Raw genomic sequence first — 5,172 nt, 5'->3', positions numbered from 1 at the left:
GGAAGATATCAAAAATATTAACCAAAAATGACACTTATTCATCTAAATGAAAATATTCTATTTGAATTAAGGAAAGATCCGGTTAAACTAAATTGTAGACTTTTAAATTTTAGAGGAAACTAAATTTATACTTTTATGGGACGAGTGGATTATGTAATTATTTTTCTTCTTATTGTTGTTATTATTATTTTTTTTATGAAAGTCAATTTTGGTATAATACCTTCGGAAAATTTTGTTAAGAGTGTATCAAACTACAAGTATTTAATTATTTACGAAAGTTAGAATTTTCAAGAAAAATTAATTTCTTAGGTTTAAAGAAAATTGCCTTTATCCAAATAGACTATTAGTCGTATGAATAAAATGAATGTCATCTTGTTATGAAACACTTAAATTAGGAGATTTGTTTGTTATGGAGAATAACCGAAGGAACCAACTAAATTCATTTTAGACGACACAAACCAAGTGAGAAGAAATACGAATTGAGTAAGAAAATCTCGAGAAAATAGAATGGCAACGTTTTAGGGGATTTATCTAGATTAATTATTTAATACAAACAGTCAAGATAAATTACAAAAATAAAGAAGGGTTGAGAAAGTGTACTTTCAGGCCCATTTTTGGATTCTGTTGGGCTGCAAATTTATGGACCTCGAGTCCATTTTAACTCATGGTATATCAGTTGTATATCACAGTTTTGTTTTGCTGCATTTTCTATATATTTGTTGTATATCAGTGTGAGCCGGGGGTCTATCGGAAACAGCCTTTCTACTTCTTTAGAGGTAGAGGTATGGACTGCGTACATCTTACCCCCAGACCCCACTAGGTGGGAATATACTGGGTTTGTTGTTGTTGTTGTATATCAGTGTATAACGACCCGTATACTTGCTTCTGATGTTGTTATGCACCATATATTGGCATATACCAACCATCTTTAATCTACAAATCCCATATATTTTCTGTATATTAATGTAAGTCAGCTTTGAATCAGTCAATTTTCTTCATGTATTAGTTCATTATGGACTTTGATGGGACTTGACTCGATGGATATTGAATGCGAAAAGATGGGAGTCTGATGGACTCGCTGAGAGAGTTCATGCATAAAAGGGGTGGGAAAGGATTACGAGGAAATCTTTATCAACCTAACCACATATATAGTAAATAACCACCTTTCAAATAAAATACCATAACTCAATTTAAACAAGATAATCACACTTATTATGAAGTTTAGGATTGAAAGAAAATTCTGCATCATCTATCAAATAGGGCACCAAGGAAATACCATAAAGAACTAGTATAGCAATGTCCCGATGTCAACATGATTAATGTTGTATAAGTAGTCCACCACAAAAAAACTCTAATTGTTTAATGAGCATAACAACCGTTGAAACTACTCCAATATTGAAAGTAGAACTCTTCAAAATTTTCTTTTTTTTTAAGAAAAAAACTTTAAATGCACGGAGATTGATAAAGAAGTATATAATCTTCTAATTGATAAGAAAATTCAGTTCTAGAACATGAGACAAACCAACAATTCATTTTAATCTTTTGGTAGGTAAAGCTAATAGAACGAAATAAAGCAAAACCAATAAATTGCTTAATTCATGTTCAACCAATTTTTATATAAATAAATAAATTAGATTTAATCTATGGCAAAAACTAAATCAAAACATCATGGAACTAACTAAATTTCACACTGCCTAACACCCAAATAAGAACAAGAAAAATAAGGGAGAGGATTTACTTTTCTCGGGAAGGAACTGAAACGAACGAGCTTTAAATGAACAAAATTCCATCGAAATTTCAATCCCGGATCATCGGTGCTTTACCTTTTTTTTTCGGAATTAAATTTTCAAGTGCGTTTCTTCTCGAATTCTTTGATTAGGTAGGATTAGAGGAATGCTCCTCCCAAATCCCTAACTTTTCCACAAAGAATTCTCTCTTTTCAACCTCTATCCCTCAATGTCCATTTATGAGAGAAATTTGGGAGGAAAAAATAGGGTTTCGAATTTGAAAGAATGAATTTTAAATCTAAATTCTGGAATTCACGGTGAGACAAAGACTATTAATGATCTTTGTACTAAAAAAATAGTGGAGAGATATGGAGAAATAGACGTTGCCTCTATTATTAAAAAATGAGAGTTAATAGTTTGCCCAAATGGTGAGCATAGTCTGAAGATAATGAAAGAATCTGATTTTTTTACCATAGATGGTTGTACAAAGAGGGTAAATCGGTAAGTGAAAGGGGTGGCTAGGGTTTTGGGGGTTGATGTTGTTTTTATCATTGTTTGATGGTTGTTGACTATTGTTGTGTCGTATAGAGGAAATAAGCTGAAGGGGGAAAAGAAAGTTGGGTCGGGTCGGTAGATGTGGGCTGGACAGAATGGTATTGGGCTGGGTTAGTTGCTGTTGTTGTTTGAGGAAGAGAAGTATAAGGGTGTTTGTTGGGCAGGGTTAAGTGTGAAATTTTGAGCATGGGGAAATCTGAAATCATAAAAGAATAAATAGGGAGGTCCAGCTTGAAAATTTAGCCAAGTTAAATTAATAAAATGGCCAAATTGGATTAATTTAGACAAATAGAGATGAACTAATTCCAATTAATTTAATGAGCTTATTAAATTCAATAATTACAAACTTAATATTTAATAAAATATAATTATTTGTTTTTTTAAAAAATCAAGGAACTAATTATGTAATCAATTTTTTATTTTTTAATTAATTTTAAGAAAAATAAAGTATTCACAAGTATAACCAAAAGCGCCACTAAAAATAAATTCTAAAATATTTTTTAAGAGAGAATTATGTTACTCGATATGATTAAACACATAATACTTTAGTTTCACCTAAAATTTTAAAGATAAGCTTGGAATTTATTTTCAAAATAATTTAAACAAATATTTTAAAACTATTTGAAAGTCCCGTGCATTCCAACATCTTTTTTTGTTATGGTCAACTTTATTTTTCTACTCAATTAAGAAACTTGAAGACTAATTTTGAATGGGGAGGGAAAAAAATTAGGTGTCGACTACTGCCTCCTTACTTTGGATAGGGTGAATACAAGTAACCCTGAGTAAAGGGAGTTTGATGTTCCTAATTTTGTCCGTCCACAAATTTATCTATCGAAACATATTGATTTTCGCACAAGTTTCAGGGAGCTATAGCCGAATCCTAATATCAAACTTCCTACATACATAATGTTGCACGAGAATTTAGGCCACTTGTAGTTTATAATACTTGATTTTAAGCACAATTTTTAAAGAAGTCACAAGCTAGCCTGATTTTTCAATTTGTTGAAACTGGAAAAGTGGAGAATAAAAAGATTGGGGGAGGGTTGGAATGTGGTCGAGTTTTAAACATAGAGCCCAACCTACATATCCCTGAGATTTAGAGAATCAGACTGCTTGTATTTCAACTCGATCGGTAGAAAGATAGTCTCTTATTTTAGACAATCTTTGATTCGAAATGAGTGATAAATATATCGAGTTATGGAAAAAGGGCTTGTAATTATCTTAATTACAAATATGAGACCCCTTTACACCCGTAACTAAAAGCTACATGGACATAATTTCCACAGCTTTAGGTATGTTGTCACCCAAATTTCAAAGAAGAGGAAGGTTACCCCTGGTGTGAGTTTAGAAATACCCTGGAGGTGAAATTGAAATAAAAAATTTCCTAAAATTCCCACATGCCTTCTGATAGGGGTGTGGTTTGATGATGGTCTAAGTCACCCTTCAGCTCGCATCCAAAGAGTTTGATATTTCTATTTAGACTATGTCCCAGTTCGCTGCTAAAAAAAGTTACACATTGTGTTGCGTCCTTTTTAGAGTCGTCCACACCTATGATTTTGATTTGACAATTTTATCCATTCGGATTCTTTCGACAACATCTCAAGTAAAAAAGGTTAGTTGTAAATGTATCATGCCACAAACATAATTTGGTACAAACTTATTTGAACATATTATATTGAGATAGTCGATGAACCAGTTTGCATAACCTATTTTTAAAATATCATACCACTTTGAATGTGGTGACAACCCAACGTGTACCAGTAAAAGGGTGGACAACCTATCTTGAATATTTTATGCTACTTTGGACGGGGTGACGGTCCAACATGTCTCATTAAAAGGTGGAGGACCTATCCTAAATACTTTGTGTCATATTTAATGGAGTAACATCCCAACGTGTCTTATTAAACAATGAATGATCTATCTTAAATGTAATGATCCACTTTGAACGGGGTGACATCTCAACATGCCTCATTGAAAGGCAGATGACCTATCTTGAATATAACGTACTAGTTTTAATAGGGCGACGTCCCAACGTGATTGAAAGATGAAAAATCTATCTTAAATGTTACATGCCACTTTGACTGGGCTAATGACCCAACGTGTCTCATTGAAAGGCGAATGACTATCTTAAATGTAATGTGCCACTTTGAATGTGGTGATGTCCTAACATGTCTCATTGAAAGGTGGACGACTTATCTTAAATGTAACGTGCCACTTTGAATGGGGTAATGTCCCAACATGTATAATTAAAAGTCGAATGACCTATCTTGAATATTTTATGCCACTTTGAATGGGGTGATGGACCAATATGTCTCATTAAAATACGGATGACCTATATTAAATGTTTTGTACCACTTTGAATGGGGTGACGGCACAATATGTCTCATTGAAAGACAGACGACCTATCTTAAATGTAACGTGTCACTTTGAATGGGGCGGCGATCCAATGTGTTGAATAAACTTATTAGTAGCAAATGCAATAAAAGGGTAATTGTGCAAACCTTGTTTTAATACGAATGTAAAAATCCATAATATAGTAATATATCATGTTGAAGGTGGTGGCGATCCATATAATAATGTGTCACTCTAAAAGAGGTTAAAATCTATAACATAATGACTTGCCACTCTGAAGGAGGTGTCAGTCCATAACATAAATATGTCACTCTGAAGGAGGTGTTGATCCATAATATAATAATGTATCACTCTGAAAGAGGTGACAGTTCATAATATAATAGCATGATGTCTCAAATAATATGATGGTACTCATAAAAATATGTCACTTGTGAAGAATGTAACAGTCCATAACATTATGATATATCACACTGAAGAAGGTGACAGTTTATAACATAATGATATGTCACTCTGAGGGAGGTGACGGTCCATAACATAA

The 5,172-nt window shown here is 32.9% G+C and overlaps 1 long non-coding RNA gene across 1 annotated transcript; it reads right to left on the bottom strand.

Moving 5' to 3' along the window:
• Positions 1–516: 516 nt before the first annotated feature.
• Positions 517–2,282, bottom strand: LOC124890388. The gene is made up of 2 exons (XR_007049140.1): positions 1,739–2,282; positions 517–953 (listed from the first exon to the last, which is right to left on the bottom strand). It is a non-coding gene; the product is annotated as an uncharacterized LOC124890388 (long non-coding RNA).
• Positions 2,283–5,172: the final 2,890 nt, after the last annotated feature.

The sequence above is a fragment of the Capsicum annuum genome, unplaced genomic scaffold (assembly GCF_002878395.1).
Source record: "Capsicum annuum cultivar UCD-10X-F1 unplaced genomic scaffold, UCD10Xv1.1 ctg1707, whole genome shotgun sequence".
Lineage (NCBI taxonomy): Eukaryota > Viridiplantae > Streptophyta > Magnoliopsida > Solanales > Solanaceae > Capsicum > Capsicum annuum.
This window is presented reverse-complemented; position numbering and strand designations above follow the sequence as displayed.